The sequence below is a fragment of the Typopeltis vanoorti genome, chromosome 9, assembly GCF_054136105.1.
Source record: "Typopeltis vanoorti isolate ZY-2024b chromosome 9, IOZ_Tvanoo_1.0, whole genome shotgun sequence".
Lineage (NCBI taxonomy): Eukaryota > Metazoa > Arthropoda > Arachnida > Uropygi > Thelyphonidae > Typopeltis > Typopeltis vanoorti.
The window spans coordinates 134626623-134650415 of NC_143557.1; the positions used below are offsets into that span (position 1 = coordinate 134626623).

At 36.5% G+C, this 23793-nt stretch overlaps 1 protein-coding gene across 1 annotated transcript in view; it reads left to right on the forward strand.

Moving 5' to 3' along the window:
* Positions 1–23793, forward strand: part of LOC150103590 (cyclin-dependent kinase 10-like) — a 120370-nt gene that overhangs the window by 80717 nt on the left and 15860 nt on the right. The window lies entirely within an intron of this gene.

Below are 23793 nucleotides of genomic sequence, written 5' to 3' on the forward strand. Positions count from 1 at the left end.
ACATAACATTGTATCCAGGCTCTGTGCAGATTTTAAACCAATTGAATGTGTTCTAGACATATGCTAAGAGGTTGTCATTGCTCTACCACAGAGCAAGAAGACAAATTTTTGATTATAACTGCAAAACATAATCGACATACAACAGCAGGTCAGTTTGCAAGTTGGCTACATTCAAGCACAGGTGCATAGATATCTCGACAAACTGTGGCAAGATGTCGGCAACAAGCAAGCCTATATGCATGAAGGCCTGTAGTCTGCATCCCTTTATCCACAAAAATTGGACAAGACATCAATGGGCTAATGTACTCTTTACAGATGAGAGTCATTTTAGTCTTTCCTCTGATTCTAGACAAAACTTGATCTGATGTGAAAGTGATACTGCTCACCTTTGCAAGAATGGGATAGATATGGTGGTGCTGTGGCCATGGCATGGGGAGGCATTATACTTAATGGACGAACCTAGCTACAAGTGCTGGAAAAAAGGGACTATGACTGGTGAAGCAATATTGCAAATATGTACATCAATGTCATGTTTATTTGTTCCATAGTGATGTAGGCAAAGAATTCATTTTTATGGATGACAGTGCCACACCACATCGTACATGAGCAGTGGAGATATTTCTGGAGACTGAAGATGTTAATCGAATTGAGTGGCTAGCACACTCCCCAGATCCCAATCCATAGAACCCGTTTGGGATGCAATATGGAGGCGCATTGTTGCTCGAAATTCCCTCCAGAAAACAAACAAGGCCTTGCTCTGAAAGAGGAGTGGGGCAGTTTGTCTCAAGAACTCCAGAATCACTTCGTGCTAAGCATGTACAATGTTGTGAGAACTGCATCGCAGTTTCTGGTGGACATTCCATACTGAAATGTCTCTCAGCATAGTTTTAGGAAATTTTTAACTTTTGTCAAAAACATTGCAGTTTAATTCATATGAAATTAATACCATATTTTTTGTGTAATATAATTTATTAGTATGCTGGCAATAAATTTTTGTTCAAATTTGGCCGCAGTCAGAAAATGTTCAGTCAGAAAAGCTAATAATAATGCCAAATATCTGTTGGATTTCTGCTCAGGACATGGACATGTTATTACTAACACCATGTTCCAACATAAAAATGTGAACAAATTCACATGGAGAGAAGAGGCTAGGAATAAGAAAAGTCTCATTGACTATGTTATTGTTGATAGTGATGTTTTCTCCCTGGTGCAAGACACCAGAGTGTACAGAGGATTTGAAATTGGAAGTGATCACTATTTAGTCTTGAGCAGGATAAAATTGAATTTCATATTGAAAAGAATAACATGTGAGAAAGTTTTAAAGCGAATAAAAGTTGAGCAGCTCTCAGATGTGAACTGTAGACTAAAATACACAAAGAATATTGAAGAAAAAATGAAAGAGTTTGAGAACAGGAATCAAACCTTGGAAATTCAGTGGCAAACTCTGAAGAAAACATTGATTGATTCTGCCAGAGAAGCATGTGGTGAGGTTGTGTGCAAGGATAAAAAAATCAGAACTCCCTGGTGGACACAGGAAGTTAAAGAGGCAGTGAAGGAAAAGAAGAAAGCATATCAAAAGTTCCTGGCAAATAAGTCAGCTTTTACTCTTACAGAATACAGAGACAAATGTAAGAAAGCTAAACAGTGCGTAAAACTAGCTAAACAAAAGTCATGGGAGGACTTTGGCAAGAATATAGAAAATAAATATCAAGAAGGTGGCAAAATATTCTGGAGGTTGTTGAAGAAGCTTAGGAATGGAGGAAAGAGTGCTGTAAAAGGAATTAGAGATGATAAAGGTGACATGAAAACAGGAGAAAAAGATATCCTTGAAGTATGGAGTAATTACTTTGAAAAACTGCTAAATGAAACAAGCAGTGATGACAGCACAGTGATAAAAAACACTGACCAGGCATGCAGTCAGGAATACATATCCATACTTGAAGTAGAAAAAGCCATCAAAGGCTTGAAATGTGGAAAGGCAGCAGGAGTAGATGATATTCGACCAGAAATGCTGAAGCATGGTGGTATAAGAGTCTTACAGTGGTAGCACTGCATAGTTCAGAAAGCCTGGACAGAGGGACGAATTCCTGATGATTGGAGTAGAGCTCTCATAGTACCCATATATAAAAAGAGAAATAAAACTGAATGTGAGAATTACAGAGGTATTTCCCTACTGAGTGTTCCTGGCAAGATCTATGCAAGTATACTTGAGAAACGGTTGAGAAGAATTGTGGAAGAAAAGCTTGGTGAAGAACAAGCTGGATTCAGGCCAAATAGAGGCTGTCAGGATCAGATCTTCACTTTATGACAAATAGTCGAGAAAGCATGGGAATATAACAAATATCTGTATTTAAGTTTTGTCGATTTGGAAAAGGCATATGACAAGGTGCCAAGAGAGAAGCTATTCAATACGCTGCAGTTATATGGTGTCAATGGGGCATTATATCAAGCAATACTTAGTCTTTATTTGAGTTATAAGTCAGCAGTTAGAATTGAAGGAAGTACAGGAAGATGATTTAATGTTAAATCTGGTGTGAGACAAGGATGTACATTATCCCCTCTGTTATTCATTATCTATATGAATCACATTATGAAGGAATGTGGTATTAAACCTGATATCAAAATTGGAGATGTTAATGTCAGCTCTTTGCTTTATGCGGATGATGTTATACTTCTAAATAAATCCACTACAAGTCTGCAAGATTCTCTGACTAAATTGAATAGCTGTTGTAATAGATATGGTATGAAGGTCAACAATAAAAAGACAAAGACAATGAAAATAGGCAGAATCATTGAAAATGTCAACTGTGTTGTGAATGGAGAACTTGTGGAACAAGTAAAACATTTCAGCTACTTTGGCACGATTTTCACTGAAGATGGTAAATTAAATATAGAAATAGACAACAGAATCAGCAATGCTGGTATGGTGGGAAGTCAATTGAATAAATTCATATGGAATAAAAAAGAAATTAGTCGGAACACTAAATTAGCTGTATACAAGACAGTGTTCAAACCAGTTTTAACTTATGGATCTGAGAGCTGGGTCAGAAGTAAAACACTTGACCAAAGACTAGAGACCGCAGATATGAGAGTCCTGAGAAAGATTAGAGGCGTGAACAGATGGCATTAATGGCAATATCATATTAAAAATGAGGATATTAGGAAATAACTTGACATTGTCAGCATCCAGGAATGTGTTAGCAGAGCTAATCTCAGGTGGTATGGTCACTTAAATAGAATGGGAGAGGAAAGATTAGCAAAACAAGTGTTCTCTGCCAGGTTGGCAGGAAAACGACCCAGAGGAAGACCAAGATATAGGTGGATTGATACGGTACAAAGTGCCTTAGACGATAGAAATATAAGATCCGATAATGTTGGAGTCTTGACAAGTAACAGACTGATTTGGAGGAAAATTGTAGATAGGAAGTTAGTAATGATGTAATTTTTTCATGTAGTACTGTCATATCATGTACACCCCTTGAGGGTACATGGCAGGGATTTGATGATGATGATGAGGTAAAAATGTACTTTGTGTGTGTGTGTGTGTGTGTGTGTGTGTCATCTCATCTTCATTTTCCCCTCTTTTACCTGGCGGTATTGAGGGTTTATTAATCATCAGAACTCAAACCGTTCACAGGAAAAGGTGGTTAGTCCTACACCCCAGTGTATCATATCCTGTCCTGTAGTTCTCAAGGCCGGTTTGCCTGCTTTGCAGGATGAAAAACCTCAGGATAAACTTGGGGAAAACCCTACTGTCCACGCCCGAAACTGGCTAACTTGGCTATGGCTGAGGAAGATCCTTCAGCTCCTCACGTCATCGACGGGAATCATCGAACCTAGGACACACCTTCCCCAGGCATATGGCTGCGAAGCACACAGCCACTAGGCTAACCGCACGGACATATATATATATATATATATATATATATATATATATCATTATCAGCTATATTGACTCGGTATGTAGATATGTTCTTATTATTTACTGGCTGAATTCTGAGAATTAGAAAAACAAATTAATTTAATCTAACACACAATATGTTTTGTCGGAATGCCAGTTTCTTCAGGTGTGAGAACATTAAAAGCAAACACAAAAAAAAAAAACACCATAGAGAAACATTGTACACTATAATAACAGACTATGAACTGAAATTAAGTTTGAACTGAAGCTACAGTCCAGGCTAAAGTTCTATTGTTAGGCATATGCGAGCGTGTGACTTCACGGGTGCGCCAGTATCTGATAGCAGAGCTATGTGAGTCTGGCAAACTATAACTGAGGTTACTGTTTATGTGAGAAGAGTCTAGGATAATTTCTCTGGATTCAACTATGCAGCGTTCTACTTCATCGTGGTATATATGAATGTCTGATGTTGTATTCCAGTCTATTTTGTGTTGGCGGCCTTCATTGTTTGTGTTCACCGAGAACAGGACATGGCTTGAGAGGACGTTAGCTCTGATTCTACTATAAGTGATGTCTCTCTCTGATCAAGACACAGGAGGATGGATTATTCTCAGTTTAGTCATAATATAGCTCTTCCTACAGTCATATATGATTTTATATACACCTGGAAACTGAAGATGGTTGTGAGCCTGTTTTGGTTGGCTTAGAATTGACCTGAGTTTAAGAAGAGTGGAAAAGCACATTTTTATATTAAATTTTTTCAAAATTCTTCTTAGTTTCCGGGAGAGCAAACTGATGTAACGTAAAGAGATATAACCCTTGGAGTTGTCCTGTGTCTCTGTGTTGTTTTGAGGATGGCGGTATAGTTGTTTATTGATGGTTTTTGAAGAGTAGCCGTTATTTGTGAAGGTTCTTTTCAGTTCTTTTGCAGTTCATTTTTCAGCTCCTCCTCATCTGACAATACAGACTTGGCACGATGAACCAGAGTGGAGGTGATACCTAACTTCTGTGCTGAATAGTAGTGTAAGGATGCATGCTGGTATCTATCTGTGTGCATTGATTTTCTGAAGATCAAGATTTTTAAGGAGTCAGACATCTTAGTAAGTTTGATGTCTAGAAATGGCAGAGATCCATTTCTAGACATCAAACATTTGTATATGCCATAATGAAGTAGAACGCTGCATAGTTGAATCCAGAGAAATTATCCTAGACTCTTCTCACATAAACAGTAACCTTAGTTATAGTTTGCCAGACTCGCGTAGCTCTGCTATCAGATACTGGCACACTCGTGAAGTCACACGCTCGCATATGCCTAACAATAGAACTTTAGCCTGGACTGTAGCTTCAGTTCAAACTTCATTTCAGTTCATAGTCTGTTATTATAATGTACAATGTTTCTTTATGATGTTTTTTGTGTTTGCTTTTAATGTTCTCATGCCTGAAGAAGTCGGCATTCCGATGAAACTGTGTGTTAGATTAAATTAATTTGTTTTTCTAATTCTCTGAATTCACTCAGTAAATGATATGAACATATATATATATATATACTAGGGGGCTCTTCCCCCTGACGCCTTCGCCTCCCCCCCCCCTTCATGTTCCGGACATGTAGGCCGGTTCTCCTTGAATTTTGAAGACTTGACACTCAGGGTTGCCCCTGAGTTTCAAAACGTTTCAAATAACTTGATAAAAACGTTACAGCCTACATTCGTTTCAAGCTGACGTCACATCCGTTTCCAATTTCAGCTTATCATTTTATAGCATAGAGTAGATATATATAAATGACTTGCGTGATGAGTGTCTGAATATTGAGAAATTACTGCTATTTGTAATGCAATAAAAATTTTGGGAATCATAATAGTGATTGATATGACACTGGTTGACATTAAGAAGTTGAGATGCTAAGAGATAGGATGTTCACAAACTGTAGATGACCACCAGGTATATAGTTTTTGAATATGTTGGATGAAATTGAGGGACATTTAGAACTGTATACATACGATAGATGGATTTTTGTGCGAGTGTCTTGACAGAGTAACAAGGAGAGTCTGAGGTGAATGGGAGATCTTGGGGAAGTAATAGGAGTTATTGAAATTGTTGAAAAAATGATGTTGAAAGAATAGTTGTGAATCGAAAGGGACAAAGGAACTGCAAGCAATCAGTGAGATGAATGAGATTTGAGAATGGACATATATATGTGCAAAATAAATGGGAAAGGTGAGATGGATAGCAAGATAAGATGTAGGAATCATGGACTTGGAAAGAGGAATGAATGTGAGGTTGGCCAACTTGAAGAAGAGATGGCATGGGGTATGTACACATGTCAAGTGTGAGAAATACATGATGGGTTATAATGAAGATGGGCGAAGGTCTGGTGAAGAGGGGTGGATGTTGAGAAATTTGCGATATAAGTAAAACATGGCAAATTTATTAATGCATTTTTATTTGGGTCTTTTATTTCTGCATTGGCTTTGAAAGAAGCATAAAAGAGATTGTAATTCTTGAAATAGCCTATCAGCTATCTCAAAAAGATTTGTACTGCTTAATTAAGATTGACTTTAATGGATTAACCAGTTGTTTTATTTACTTAGTATTCTGTCTCTTTGAATTGCTTCTTTGTTCCACAGTAATGGTGATGAACTACTGATTTGGCCTGAAATGATTGTTGCCTGTCTAAACCTTGAAGGCTGCTGCTGATGGAACTAATGCATCAAGCCATTGCATCATAAGTCTGTACTGAACTTTGAAATAGCCTAGTTGGTCAGCAGCAAACAGATCTTCTTCCTGTATTTCTCAGTGACCTGTTTGTAGCTCTGGATATATCTCACAGCTGACATGCATTCGACCACCTGTGGTTATACAATCTAGAAGTGGTCAAACATAACGAAGGTCAAAACATGGATACTATCAATTATTCTTCCACGCTCCCTTCAGGGGAACAATCAATCCTCTGTGGTATTGAGGTATAGAATATGGTAGATAGTTTCATTGCCATAAGCAGCACTTCCCAAACTGTGGGCTGCGACTCCCTTGGGGGACCGTACGTTTTGTTGAGGGGGCTGTGAAATAATGAAAACAAATTTTAAATGTTTTAAGACTGAGTAGATTTTTTTTAATCTTAAAAGAAACATATTTAATTTTTTTTATTTATTATTTATTTTTTGTTCTTTTTTATATTTTAATGGAAAAAATCACACATTGGTGTTGGTTCACAAATTTTGCTTCTTGTGTATTTCGGCGATTAATGAATATTAGTAAATATATGCTTATTCATATAAGTTTCATTTCAAAGGTATAAGAAACACAAAAAATATTACAAACGCAAAATTTTGAATATAAATTGTATTGAATATAAATACAATAAATATTATAATAATATATGTCTATATTAGGATTTTTTTTTTTTTTTTTTTCTATGGGGGCCATGAAATATTTTAATTTTTCCAAAGGGGCCCTTGGCATCCATAAGTTTGGGAAGCACTGGCCTAATGTAATAGCACTGTTTTGCTTATTTTAGACCTTTCAAGTGGCAAACACCATAAAAAAAAAAAAAAAAAGAAAAAAAAAAAAAGAAACAGTTTTCCCTATTTTTCCAGCATACAATATAAGTGTTTACATCAGACATCATAGAGGGACCCAAAACTTCTTCCTTTGAGGATACTTGAAAATGGTTCTGTTCTGTTGACTAGCCAGGTGACATACTAATCTATGTTTAATGGCAATATTTTAAGAGACCTTCCACGTCAGCTTGCAAGTAATCTTGCTGCCAGTATTTTTTACCAAACTCTTCCTGGAGGAAGTTAAACTAATGGTGTAGAGAGAGCATTGCTGAGGCTATGATTTTTACTCATGGGTGAAATTATTTATTTATATGGCTTAGCTGAGAATCAGTTACACATGAACACAGTATATTATTTAATTAAAACTAATTAAACTACAGATATTTAAATTTACGTATCATGAACCATCATCAGTGTATTCCAATTTGAAACAAAAAATTTTACAAAGAAGATATGTAGTTTACCATACACTACAAAACGTTATTTATTTCTGTCATCATATGATAAATGAGAAATGTTTTGTTGGTATGGTATCATATGATGACAGAAATAAATTATGGTTTGTAGATGCTAAAATTAATCCTAAACTTTCATCTCTAAATATCGTATGCAAAATCAAAAGTTTTACATGATATTAGGATACTGTGTTTGAGGTTATATTGTAGTGTTCGTACAAGCTCCTGATAAGATAAGTATTATTTTCAGTTATTGTTGATAAAATTACTTAATATTGCGTAGTTTTGTTTGCCTTGCATATGTTAGTGCGTTTGTTTGTGTGTTTTTGGTATGTTATAACTTATAATTTGATAAAACACTTTGCAAATAAGTATGGCACCTATACGAAGGAAAATGGCGGCCAGTAATGATGATTCGCCATCTTTATCAAAGAACGGTAGTATAAAAGAAATGAGTCAGTGTACTAGCTGTGAAATGTACGCTTTGCGGAGTGCGGTCGTAGTGTGGTTAGATGATAATAAAGGATTGAATGTGTGTAGAAAATGTAGGGAGAAGGAGGAATTGAAATGTATTTTGGATCGTGAGTGTGATATTTTTGTCAAACTTCAGAATGAAGAAAATAGGAATATGACAAGAAACGGCAAGGTACATGAGAATTGTGAGAGTGTGAATATAGAAAGTGTGAATGATAGTATTAATGATTTCTCAGAGAATAAAAAAGATGAGATAGATGCATTGAGTGAGATCGCGTTGTTGAATGGTGCGGTAGAAAGGGCAAAACAGCAGCTAGAGTGCATGAACAAAAGTCGACTGAATGAACCAACCAATAATAAAAGGTATGACAGGAAAAATAGACGTATGAATGTGAACATGAACAAAATGAAGGATAGAGTGCTGTATGGAGACTCTTTAGTACGAGATGTGTTTTGTAGAGGATTTTACAAAATTGTACCAACCTGGTGCGACCATAAAGGATGTAACTGAGTCTATTAGAGAGCAAAAGGAAAGGGTGAAAGAAATGATTGTTGTGGCAGGTACGAATGATTTGAAAGGAGATAAAATGGAAATGATAGAAGACCTGAATGAATTGTTTGAGGTAGCAAAAGAAAAGAGTGAGAGAGTTAGAATGATTAGTCTTTTGCCATGGTATGACAGTGAAATGTTTAAAAGGAGGGCCATAATTGCGAATGACTTTATGTGTGGGTTATGTATGACGAGTGGTGTGGAATTTGTGGACGTGTGGAGTGAGTTTGATGGCCGAAAGGATCTGTATAAGATGGATGGCTTGCATTTGAATGGTTACGGCGTAAGAAGACTTGAGAAAGTGTTGCTGAATGTAGTGGATGTGCAAATTCAGGGAAACTAGATTTGTTAAGGGGGGTGGGAGTAGATATACAGTCCTTAGGGAGGCAGTTGAATGTAAGAATGAATATAATATGCCAGAGCAAATAAGGACAACAAATCTGAGTGGGATAGTTAATATAAGGCATCAAGGTAGGGTTGGGGCTAATGGGGGTCTTAAATTCATGTACACTAATACTAGGAGTATTAGGAACAAGAAGGAAGAGTTTTTGGCCATGGTTGGCACTTCCAGACCACAGGTTATTGGTATTAGTGAAACATGGCTGACTGTAGATGATATAGCCAGTGGGATTGAATGTGATGGGTATAGTGTGTTCAGGAATGACAGAGAGAATAAAATGGGGGGAGGAGTATTGTTGATGATAGCTGATGAGCTACAGCCAAGGAGAATAGAAGTTGAATTGCAGGATAGAGAAAAGAGCACATTTGAGGCCATTTGGTGTGTGATTATGGCTAGCAGAACTAAATATACAATTGGGTGCTGATATAGATCAGGTGATGAAAAAGAAGGTGGTGAAAGTATGCACAAGCAAATAGAAGAAATGAGTGGAAGGAGGGTGATTATTATGGGAGATTTCAACTATGGTCGCATTGATTGGAGTGAGGAGAGGACCCACGGGAGGAAGGAATTGGATTTTATGCGGTTATTAAGGGATAACTATCTGCGACAGCATGTAATGGAAAATACTAGGGGTCAGAGAGTGCTTGACCTAGTAATTACATCTGAAGATTTGGCTGTAACAAATATGACCACATTGCCACCAATCGGTGAGAGTGATCATAGGGTCTTGACTTGGGAGGTGGCTAATGGTGTAGAATTTTCAATTAAGACAGGGTACATGTGGAATTATCAGGCTGGAAAGTATGACAATCTTAAGAGTTTGATTGGTTCAGTGCCATGGCATGTACAACTGCAAGGACTAGAAGTTGATAGTGCATGGGAGGTAGTTAAGAAGTGCTTGCATGAAGCAATGGCTGACTGTATACCTAGAGTCCGAATAATAAATCAAGTAGGGGTTAAATGGATGAATAACACCATTAAGCTTGAGCTGCAAAAAAAGAAACAACTATGGAGGGAATTTAAGCAGAAAGGTGACCGGCAGGCACATGAACGGTATAAAGCGCAGGTCAGAAGGGTGACGAGTGTGGTAAGAAAAGCAAGAAAGGATTACGAAAGAACATTGGCCATGCAAGCTAAAGAGAATCCTAAACAGTTTTTTAGATATGTAGCAAGTAAAAGGAAAAATGTACATGGCAGAATGATTTTAAAGAATGCCGATGTTAGGGAGGTAACTGAATCAGTTGAGATAGTTGAGTTAGTGAGTGAGCACTTTGCAAGAATATATCATCCAGGTGGTGACATTGCAGAAACGAATAAACCAGTAGATTATACGGGAATTGTGGTGAATGAGGTGGAGGTGAGTAGTCTATTGCATAACCTCAATGTTAATACATCTGTGGGATTGGATGGTATACCAGCTTGTGTTGTACGAGAAGCAGCTAAAGAATTGTCAGTACCCTTGACCATTTTGTTTAATTTGAGTCTCGGGTCTGGGTTAGTCCCGAGCGGGTGGAAAGAGGGGAAAATAGTTCCACTGCATAAAGGTGGTTCCAAGACTGCTGTTGTAAATTACCGACCGATTAGCATATCAGGAATCATTGTCGAGGTCTTAGAGAAATTAGTCAAGAAAAGAATACAGGTTTGAATAGATGAAAATGGGATATTGTATGGGGGACAACATGGTTTTGTGAAGGATAGATCATGCCTCAGTAACTTGCTCACGTTTTATAACACAGTGACGGCTAAACTGGATCAGGGTAATGGGTTTACAGTGATACTACTGGACCTTGCCAAGGCCTTTGATAGGATACCGCATGGAACCCTAATCAGTAAACTGGAGCAGATGGGGATGGATATAGGGTTGGTGAGATGGATCGGAGGGTGGTTGAAGGAGAGATACCAGAGAGTGGTTTATTCAGGAGTGGAGTCTAAAAGACGTCTTGTGACTAGTGGAGTGCCACAGGGCTCTGTTCTTGGACCACTGCTTTTCAATTTGTTCATCAATGATATTGGAAAGGATTTGAGAGGAAGTGTTCACTTGTTTGCTGATGATGCAAAGTTGGGTAGAGCAATTGTGAGTGCACAGGATGTCAGAATTTTACAGGATGATTTGGATGGTTTGGAGGACTGGACTAGGAAAAATGGATGTCAGTTTAATGTGGCAAAGTGTAAGGTTATGCACTTTGGGGTGAAAAGAATAGCAGCAGTATATCGCATTGGTGGAACCGTACTCCAGGAGATTGATGAGGCCAGGGATTTGGGAGTGTTGGTGGATAGGGAGTTGAAGTTTAGGGGGCACATTGCAAAAGTGACTAAAAGAGCTCACCAAATCACTTGGCTGCTGAAAAATACTTTAACATGCAGAGACAAACAAGTTGTTGTTCCTCTGTATTGAGCCTTGATAAGACCCCATCTGGACTTCTGTGCCCAGTTATGGGCACCAGGGTTTCTTCGTGATGGGGAGGAAGTGGAGAGGGTCCAGAGACGAGTGACCAAGATGATAGCACTTCTGTGGAATGAACCTTATGAGAATAGGTTGAGGATTTGTGGGTTGCAGAAACTGGACGATAGGCGAAGGAGGGGTGATATGATTGAGACATTCAAATTACTGATGGGTTTTTATAAGATTGATCCAGAAGATATTTTTGAAAATATGACTGGTGGTGGAAGGACTAGGGGCCATTCATGGAAGCTGGACAAGAGCGTGGTTGACAAGGGTGTTAGAGCTAGGTTTTTTACTTGGTGAGTTGTGAATGAGTGGAATAAGCTTCCAGAGTCTGTTGTGGGTGCTACGACCGTGAATGAGTTAAAGGCAAGGTATGATAGATACTGTGTGAATGTTGAATAGTTGTTCTTGACATGATGTTAGGGCCTCCCTCGATGAGTCTGTCAACTCCTTGGAGTTTCCCGGAACAATAATAATAATAATAATTATCACCAAAGGCAATATCACTGTTATTTCTGACTCTTCTGATTATAAATGGAAAATGGATATGTAGCTGCTAAATCATAAAACCTATGTGCAAATCTATAGAGATACAACCAAGAGTCAGATTAACAAACCTTAACCCTTTATTGGATAATGTATATTTGTTTGACTTGCCTAAGTTGCATAAATCAGGATATCTTCTTCAGCCAATTGTAGATTGCATGGGAAGTCCTATATACAAAATTTCAAAGTTTTTTTTTTTTTTTTTTTTAAATCTCCTCTCTCCCTTTACCTGCTAATCCTTTTCTTATATTAAAAGTACAAGCAACTTTATATCAAAAATCAAAGATTTGTTTTTAATTAAATTTCAAAATCATCATCAATTTCCTGATATGTACCCTCAAGGGGTGTTGAGGCTACTATGACAGCACTATTGTTTACATTATAATTAATCTCCTATCAACAATTTATCTTCAAATTATTTTATTACTTGTCAGCACTCCAATACTGTTGTATGAAACATTTCATTCTTCTAAGGCATTTCTGACTGAATCAATCCATCTAGATCTTGGTCTTCCTCTGGGTTTCTTTCTTGACATCAGACACCTGCTTTGCTCACCCTCACCCATTCTATTTAAGTGGCCAATACTACCTTAATTAGCATTGCTCACACATTCTTTAATGCTAAGAATGTTGAGTTCCTTTCTAATATCTTCAATTTTAATATGATTCTGCCTCTGATGCAACTGTTCACTCCCATAATTTTTCTCAGAACTCTCTTTTCTGTGGTCTAGTCTTCGATCAAATACGTTATTTCTAACACAGCTCTATGATCCACAACTTAAAACTTGTTTGAACACTGTCTTGTATACTGTTACTTTGTCATTTTGGCTAATTTCTCTCTTATTCCCATGCATATTTATTTAACTGGCTCCCCCACCAGAATAAGCAAAGCTGGTAAGCTTTGCTTATTCTGTTGTCTACTTCTAAATGTAATTTTCTATCTTCATTAAAACTGCATCTAAATAGCTGAAATATTTTACTTGTTCTATGCGTTCTCCATTGAGAATGCAGCTAAAGTATTTCTATGTTCCTGCCTATTTTCAGAGTTTTGCTATCTTTTTTCTGCTGATTTGACAAATTTGTTACAGCTGTTATGCAAGTTAGAATCCTGTAGAGTTTCACTAGATTTGTTTACAAAAACAACATCGTTTGTATAAAGTAAAGATCTAAGTTTGATATCTCGAATTCTAATATCTGGTTAAACCTAATGCAATCCATATAGATGATGAATAAGAATGGAGATAATGTGCATAATTGTCTTACTTCTGAATTTACATTAAAATATCTTCCTGTATTTCCTTCATTTCTAACTTTCAACTTACAATTTTAATATAGACTAAGTGGAGTATATCATTGGCTTTATGCAAATGATGTTGTAAAATAATAATCTTATCTTGACAACCTCTATTTTGCCTGACCCCATGCATATTTATTTAACTATATTCAAGTATGTGCTTACATAAATCTTACCTGGAATGCTTAATGCAGAAATTCTTCTGTAATTCTCACATTCAGCCCTATTTCCTTTTTTTGTTTTTAACGGGAACTATTAGAATTTAACTCTTATCATCTGGAATTCGACCTTCTGACCAGGTCCACTGAATTATGCAGTGAAGCCACTGCAAAACTTTCATATCTTCATATTTGAGCATTTCTGGATAAATATCATCTATTAGAGCTGCCTTTCTACATTTTAATTTTTGATGGCTTTTTCTACCTCAGGTATTGATATGTGCTCATTTGCATTCCTCATGAAAATTTTCTACCTTCTCTGTCATTGCTTGTTTTGTTTAACAGTCCTCCAAAGTAATTATTCTAGACATCTAGGATAACCTTATCTTCAGTTTTTATGTCACCTTTATCATTGTTGATTCCTTTTACAGTACTCTTTCCTCCATTTCTAAGCATTTTCAATAGCCTCCAGAACATTTTGCCACCTTCCAGATATTCATTATCATCATATTCCTGATATTTACCCTAAGGGGGTTGTATAGGATAATTATTATAGTACTACATAAAAAAATTACACCATTGCTAAATTCCAATCAACAATTTTCTTCCAAATTAATCAGTTATTTGTCAAGATTCCAATATTATTAGATCTTATATTTTTGTCTTTTAAAGCACCTTTTACGGTATCAATCCATGTACATCTTGATTTTCTTCTGGGTCTTTTTCCTACCAAACTAGCAGAGAACATTTTTTTTTTTTTATTCTTTTCTCTTCCAATCTGTTTAATTGACCATACTGCCTGAAATTAGCTCTACTAACACATATCTGAATGCTGACAATGGCAAGTTCTTTCCTGATATCCTCATTTTAATGTGATAATCGATACCATCTATTCACTCGAGTAATCTTTCTCAGAACTCTCATATCAAAGGTCTCCAGTCTTTGATCAAGTGTTTTAACTTATGGATAAGTTAAAATTGATTTGAACAATATTTTCGCTAATTTTGTTCTTATTCCATGTAAATTTTTTAAGCTGACTTCCTACCATACCCATTTTACTAATTCTGTTGTCTGTTTCCATATTTAATTAACCATCTTCACTGAAAATTCGCTGTTCAGGATACATTGCATCATCAAATTCCTGCCATGTACCCTCAAGGGGGTCTACAGGATATGATTGTACTACATGAAAAATTTACATCATTATTAACTTCCTATCTACAATTTTCCTCCACATCAGTCTCTTACTTGTCAAGACTCCAACATTATCACATCTTATATTTCTATCGTCTAAGGCACTTTGTACCGTATCAATCTACCTATATCTTGCTCTTCGTCTGGGTCATTTTCCTGCCAACCTGGCAGAGAACACTTGTTTTGCTAATCTTCCTCATCCATTCTGTTTAAATGACCATACTACCCAAGATTAGCTCTGCTAATGCAATCTTAGATGCTGACAATGTCAAGTTCTTTCCTGATATCCTCGTTTTTAATATGATATTGCCATTGATGCCATCTGTTCACACCTCTAATCTTTCTCAGGACTCTCATATCTGCAGTCTCTAATCTTTGGTCAAGTGTTTTACTTCTAGCTCTCAGATCCATAAATTAAAACTGGTTTGAGCACTGTCTTGTATACAGCTCATTTAGTGTTCCGACTAATTTCTCTCTTATTCCACATGAATTTATTCAATTGACTTCCTACAATACCAGCTTTGTTGATTCTGTTGTCTATTTCCATATTTAATTTACTATCTTCACTAAAAATTGTGCATAAGTAGCTGAAATCTTTTATTTGTTCCACAGCTTCCCATTTCAAAACACAGTTCACATTTTCAGCGATTCTATCTATTTTCATTGTCTTTGTCTTTTTATTGCTGACCTTCATACCATATCTATTACAACAGCTATTCAATTTAGTCAGAGAATCTTGCAGTCCTATAGCAGATTTACTTAGAAGTATAACATCGTCCACATAAAGCAAACAGCTGACATTAACATCTCCAATTTTGATATCATGTTTAATACCACTTTCCTTCATAATGTGATCCATATAGATAATGAATAACAGAGGGGATAATGCACATCCTTATCTCACACCAGATATAACATTAAACCATCTTCCTGTACTTCCTTCAATTCTAACTGCTGACTTAAACTCAAATAAAGACTAAGTATTGCTTGATATAATACCCCATTGACACCAATATAACTGTAGCGTATTGAATAACTTCTCTCTTGGCACCTTGTCATATGCCTTTTCCAGATCAACAAAACTTAAATGCAGATCTTTGTTATATTTCCATGATTTTTCAACTATTTGTCTTAAAGTGAAGATCTGATCCTGACAGCCTCTGTTTGGCCTGAATCCAACTTGTTCTTCACCAAGCTTTTCTTCCACAATTCTTCTCAAATGTTTCTCAAGTATACTTGCATATATCTTACCAGGAATACTCAGTAATGAAATACCTCTGTTATTCTCACATTCAGTTTTATTTCCCTTTTTATATATGGGTACTATGAGAGCTCTACTCCAATCATCGGGAATTCGTTTGTCTGTCCAGGCATTCTGAACTATGCAGTGCAGCCACTGTAAGACTTTTATACCATCATACTTCAGCATTTCTAGTTAAATATCATCTACTCCTGCATTTTCACATTAAAGGCCTTTGATGACTTTTTGTAGTTCAAATATAGATATGTATTGCTGACCGCATCCCTGCTGAGTGTTTTTTATCACTGTGCTATCACTGCTTGTTTCATTTAGCAATTTTTCGAAGTAATTACTCCATACTTCAAGGATATCGTTTTCTCCCATTTTCATGTCACCTTTATCATCTCCAACTCCTTTAACATCACTCTTTCTTCCATTTGTAAGCTTCTTCAACAACCTCTAGAATATTTTGCCACCTTCTTGATATTTATTTTCTATGTTCTTACCAAATTCTTCCCATGACTTTTGTTTAGCTAGTTTTACAGAGTGTTTAGCTTTCTCACAATTGTCTCTCTATTGTCTACGGTCACAAGCTGAATTATTTGCTGATAACTTTTGATATGCTTTCTTCTTTTCCTTCACTGCCTCATTAACTTCCTGTGTCCACCATGGAGTTCTGATTTTTCTGTCCTTGCAGACAACCTCACCACACACGTTTCTGGCTGAATCAATCAATGTTTTCTTCGGAGCTTGCCACTGAATCTCCAAGGTTTGGTTACTGTACTCAAACTCTTTCATTTTTCTTTAATAATCTTTGTGTATTTTAGTCTACAGTTCACCTCTGAGAGCTGCTGAACTTCTATTCGCTTTAAAACTGATTTACTAAACAGAATAAACCCTGTGAATAAAATGCTTCAAGACAAAAATATGTACATTACACTTGCTTTAGAATCTGCCGAAATCTTAAAAATATTCTTACAAGAGTATCAATGAGATACAAATTTTAAAGAAGTTCTAAAATGGCAAAAGAATTGATTGAAGAGGTGGACGGAAAACAAGAATTTAAATCTGGTACGGAAGTCCGACGACGAAAGAAGACATGACAATTTGACTACGAGCTTCATGACGAAACCCCACAATCGCCAGAAGATAAATTTAGAGTGAATGTGTTTTATACACTTCTAGACGTTACAATGTGTTCGTTAATAGAATGTTTTTAACAACTAAAAACATATTATGATAATTTCAATTTCTTGTATAGATTACTACAAATTAATAACGAAGATTTACGAAAAAATTGTGACGATTTAAAGATTCCCTTGAAGGACGGCGACAATAAAGACATAAATGGAATAGAATTATATGACGAGTTATGTGCTTTCCGGGATATTTTTTGGAATGATAATTTAAATATTCAAAACCCTTTCGATATTCTTAATTTTATTGTGTCCAATAATTTATCTTTCCCTAACTTTTCAATTTCTTTAAGAATACTATTAACCTTACCTGTTAGTGTAGTGAGTGGTGAACGTTCCTTTTCCAAGTTGAATTGATTAAAACCTACTTAAGAACAAGTATGTCACAAAAAAGGCTTGTTAGTCTGACGTTAAGAGCTATTGAAAATGATATATGTGCGGAATTAGACGTTAAGACCGTTATTTCTAATTTTATGAATATGAAATCAAAAACCCTTAAATTTTAATTTAAAAAATTTCAAGTATATTTATGTAATTTAATTTATTTTCTGTTATTCTGTAAAGATGTTATTTTTTGAATACTTATATTAAATGTTCTAATTATTTCTGAATTCTTTTCTTTTCTCATCTATCTTGAGTTTCTTTTATTTTCCTAAAAGATAGTTCCACTTATAAAAATTATTAAAAAATTTTTACTAGTTACTTAGAATTTAGTATAATAAATTTAGTTTAATCCTTTATCCAAGTGTGAGCAAACAAAGTTTGCGCCTGAAAGTATCTTCAGGACTGGGGTAAGGTAGTGCAACACCAGGCAACTTGTTGCAAAGGTGGAGAAAGCTCTCATTACTCCTATCTCAGTATCTCCCATAATGCAAAACACATCTCCTTGCGGATATGTGTAATGCTATGCATTAAGGCAAGGGCCACTACCCATGCCGGTTTCGACCTTTATTGAGGTCTCGTCAGTGGTAGCCAGGCCCAGTAGTGGAGATACAAAGGCAGAAGCAATGAGAGGTCATCCTAACCTATATGAGATGCCAAAGGGTGTGCAACCTTATTATTAAATTACTCCAGATTCAAAGAAAGATGTTGAGAGTTTATTTTTCACTTGGTTAGACTATAATAAGTTTAGTTTAATCCTTTATCCAAGTGTGAGCAAACAAAGTTTATGCCTGAAAGTATCTTCAGCATTACACATATCCGCAAGGAGATGTGCTTTGCATTATGGGAGATACTGAGATAGGAGTAATGAGAGCTTTCTCCACCTTTGCAACGAGTTGCCTGGTGTTGCACTACCTTACCCCAGTGCTGAAGATACTTTCAGGCGCAAACTTTGTTTGCTCACACTTGGATAAAGGATTAAACTAAACTTATTATAGTCTAACCAAGTGAAAAATAAACTCTCAACATCTTTCTCTGAATTCGGAGTCATTTAATAATAAGGTTGCACATCCTTTGGCATCTCCTATAGGTTAGGATGACCTCTCATTTCTTCTGCCTTTGTATCTCCACTACTGGGCCTGCCTCCCACTGACGAGACCTCAATAAAGGTTGAAACCGGTATGGGTAGTGGCCCTTGCCTTAATGCATAGCATTACACATATCTGCAAGGAGATGTGCTTTGCATTATGGGAGATACCGAGATAGGAGTAATGAGAGCTTTCTCCACCTTTGCAACGAGTTGCCTGGTGTTGCACTACCTTACCCCAGTCCTGAAGATACTTTCAGGCGCAAACTTTGTTTGCTCACACTTGGATAAAGGATTAAACCAAACTTATTATAGTCTAACCAAGTGAAAAATAACCTTTCAATTAAGAATTTAGTAACTTGTAAAATGCAAGAATTTTTTAAACTTTAGTCAAATAAATTTTAACTGAAATTAAAATTCATTTTAATTTTGTTAGCGATTCGGGTTGGTGAGAAGGCTATAATCCCTGTATCATTATATTCAATGATTAAAGTGAAGTGGCTTTATCAAAATTTCCTTTAACTTTTGAGAATTTTTTGAATATTCGGTTTTTAGCGATTATCCTGCCTAGTCAACACCCCAGGTTCGTTACATTTAGCGAATGCACATGTGGCGGTTCCGTCAAAATTTATTTAAGAAATTTCAAATAATTTAAATTTTTATTATCGTAAAAGAACCACACACACCTGGATCGTTACAGGGGCGCTTAGATAAACATTGCATGTGGGCGACAAAGACCCTAACGCCGGCTCTGAATTTACCTGTATAGAGTGCAACAGCATGTAGCTTAGTTCTTATATGCATGTATCCTTCTGAAGATTACCTCAATACAGAGGTCGAAACGTAAAGTTATTATTTTATTATTAATCAGTAAAATAATCTTTTCAACATGTGCGTTTTGTGTCCCTAAATTCATAAATATGAATGCTGATCACCGTGTAACCTTAAAAGAAAGAGTCATCATAATCCATGGAGATGTGACCCACAAGCAGTGGACCCTCTACGGTAAGCTAAAGATACGTAGTTCTATGTAAATTAATCGACTGGCCTTTTTGAAACAATGTAGAGACAGCAACTTAATACCCAACTGCATTAAACTAAAGAAGAAATTTACATAAGCTAAAGTGCTCCGTATCTATTCCAGGCTAGAAAAAGCGTTGTTAAGAGAACAGATCCACGAGGCACAAAAAAACTTAGCATCTACCCAAGCCAAAGTGTTACAGCTAAAATTTGAGCTATCCAGTTATGTTAATCCATAAATTTGGAATATTCTAGACAAGATCACAGACGACTCGGCCAAGCACCTATTACTCAAAAACAAAGAACAATTAATAACAAAGTTTCAAGCATTAAAACTACAGGAAAGCACAAGACAATTACGACGCCATAACGGTAGGAGCAGCCAGTTCACCCACAAACGCAGTTAGAAGCACCCAACCACCATCGGACCACTGTCTGGTTATCAACCAATCGTATTACAACCGCACACAAGGTGAACTCTCGCTACTGGAGAAAGGTTTAAACTACGCCATTGCTCCGAGGTCAGTAAATAAACTAGATGTAATATATCATATCGAGAAAGGTTTAAGATCTCTCTCCCCACCAATTTAGCTGACGAAATACGGATGGAAACTGCCTGTTTACTAAATTCAACCAAAAAATTAAGCAGCAACCTAAACAAAGCGGAAAAACTGGCCCTCAAATCACTAAAAAATAACCGTGACATTATTATCACAAAAGCAGATAAAGGGAATGCCACTGTTGTTTTAAATCAGACAACCTACATTGAAAAAATGAACCATTTGGTATCGGACCACAACACCTACCAAATGGTAAATTACAACCCCACACAACGCAACAAAAAGAAAACTACTGAGCTACTTAAATCAGTTAACACGTGTCCAGAAGAAACAATTAAAAAATTAATACTGCAGTATGCCTGCGCACCCAGAATTAATGGCCTGCCAAAAGTATACAAAACAGACACGCCATTACGTCCAATTGTGGAAGGAATTGACAGTCTGAATTACTACTTGGCCAAAAAAATTAGCGGCCACACTCAACGAATTGGTTGGTCATTCCCCTTCCTGCATAAAAAATACACAACAATTCATAAACAAAATTAAAAACATTACAATCAATGACCAAGATCTATTTGTCAGCTTTGACATAACTTCCCTTTTCACCAATATCCCACTCAATGATACTATCTTACTCTTACAAAACATATTTCCACACGACATCATGGCCCTCTTTGCCCACGTACTCCACTCTGGATATTTCATGTGGCAAAACAATTTTTACCTTCAAAAAGAAGGTACAGTCATGGGCTCACCACTCCCCCCCCCCCCCCCCCCCCAATAGCAAACTTTTATATGGAAGACTTTGAGCAACGAGCTCTAGAATCGGCATGCCTATTCATGCCTAAAATTTGGCTCAGATACGTCGACAATATTTTTGCCATTTGGCCCCACGGCCGCCAAGCACTAGATACATTCCTTAGCCACCTGAATAAACAACACAAACGCATCCAATTCACCATTGAAATAGAAAAAAACAACTCTCTTCCGTTCGTAGATACACTTGTCATACATCTTCCTTCAGGCTGTCTCTCTTTCTCAGTTTACTGCAAACCTACACACACAGGCCAGTACATACACAAAACTTCTTATCACCACCCAACACAAACACTAGGGGTCATAAGCACCCTTAAACACAGAGCTCAAACCATTTGTTCAAATGAACAAGCTTTTAACCATGAATATGAGACCATCAAACATACCTTTATAAAAAATGGATACAGTATAAAAACGATTCTCAAGATCCTCCTCAAAGATACCACTAATAACAAAAAAGATTTCAAGAATGCTATTGCTATACCATATGTTAGAGGCATTTCAGAAAAAATAGACAGAAGACTACACAAATACAACATCAAAACCACCTTTAAACCCCCGACAAAATTAAGACACCTACTCAGTTCTTCCATGGATCCCCTACCACACCTAGCCCACCCAGAGGTTTACAAAATAGATTGCACATGTAATATACCATACATAGCGGAAACAGGTGAACCATCCCAATCAGAAAGGATGAACAAAAATGTCACATAAAATACCTCCATTTTGGAAAAACCGGCCTTTCTGACCACCCACTCCAAACATACCACAGAATTGATTGGAAAGGTACCAAGTCCCTACACCGCACCAAAACCTGGTTCGAGCGGAAATTCAAGGACGCATGTGAAATGCTCAAACATGATCCGAATCTGAATAAAAATGATGGTCTAACCAAGAATGTGGATGACTCATCTGCAACCTTCATAGCAACCACGAAGAAAAATCTCAATTCAAGAAGACTTGGTGAAGTGTTTTTTTTTTTTTTTTTTTTTTTTTTTTTTTTTTTTTTTTTTTTTTCCTCCTGGATATTCAATAGCAACCTGTACTGTACAAATCCAGAAGATAATCATAATATAACAATATAAACTATAATTCCAGAAGAATCCTAGCACGTGAGGACTTGAACAGAGTTTATTGTAGTTTTTATTTTTTATTTGTTTTTATTTATTTATTTTTTTATATCACTTGAGGGCAGGCTAATAAAAAAGATTAGTTAAGAATGTAGATGTAATTTACCTGTATAGAGTGCAACATCATGTAGCTTGGTTCTTATACACATGTATCCTTCTGAAGATGACCTCAATACAGTGTTCGAAACGTAAAGTTATTATTTTATTATTAATCAGTAAAATAATCTTTTCAAGACGTGCGTTTTGTGTCCCTAAATTCATAAATACGAATGCAGATAGCCGTGTAACCTTAAAAGAAAGATTCTCATTGTCCAGTTCCCCATTCTGATATTTGCCCGCATCACTCTTCTTGAGACTGCCTGCTATTCAAGATTAGCCTTGTATTTAGTTTTGAATACTATGGCTACTCCTTCTTTTCCTTGATTGTCATTGCCTGAATATAACATTTTGTATGTATTGCTCAGAAAGATCTCACCAGACTTTGTCTTTTTTTGTTTCAGTCACCCATATTATGTCGATTCGGTATTTATCTAATTCCTCAGCTAGCTCCATTTCTTTGCCATTCCTTCTTATGTTGATATACTGATCTTTAACTCTGGTGATGTTGAGTTGGTGGTGTGTTTTCAGATTTGTTTCAGTAGCTGACTTTTTGCTGTTCACCATGGTTCCCTGCCGAAAACAATGGGGGGCCTTGTTTAACCGGGCGACGTCACAGCTGGCATGAAATTTTGCCATGTTTTATCATCATTTTGTATTTTGGTTTAAGCCAATAAGAATACAATTTGGTCAGCTAAATCCCAAATTGCCACTCCATCCTCGTTCATTCAGTATCCAGGTAGATACCAACAGGATGCACCACGAGAAGGTGAGGATTGGACATTAGATCAGAAGCCCTGGTCGGTTCTCCTCATTCCTTTAAAGGCTATGTGGAGGTCTCCTCTCAGTTATACAACTTTGACCCTTAAGCACCCCAGGATACATTGCATGTTTTCAATATTTCTGCCTATTTTCATTGTCTTTGTCTTTTTATTGCTGATTTCTATACTAAATTTATTGCAATGGTTATTCAATTTAGTCAGGGAATCCTGCTGACTTGTACTGGATTTTCTTGAAATATAACATCATCTGTATAAAGCAAAGTGCTGATATTAACTTTCTTTATAATGTAATCCTTAGGTGAATAACAGTGGAGATAATGTATATCCTTATCTCACACCCCCGATTTAACATCCGACCATCTTCCTGTACCATTTTAATTCTAACTGCTGACTTACATTTCAAATATGGACTAAGTGTTGCTTGATATAATGTTACATTTATACCATATAACTAGAATTTTGAAGAGCCTCTTGGCACCTTGTCATATGCCTTTTCTGATCGACAAA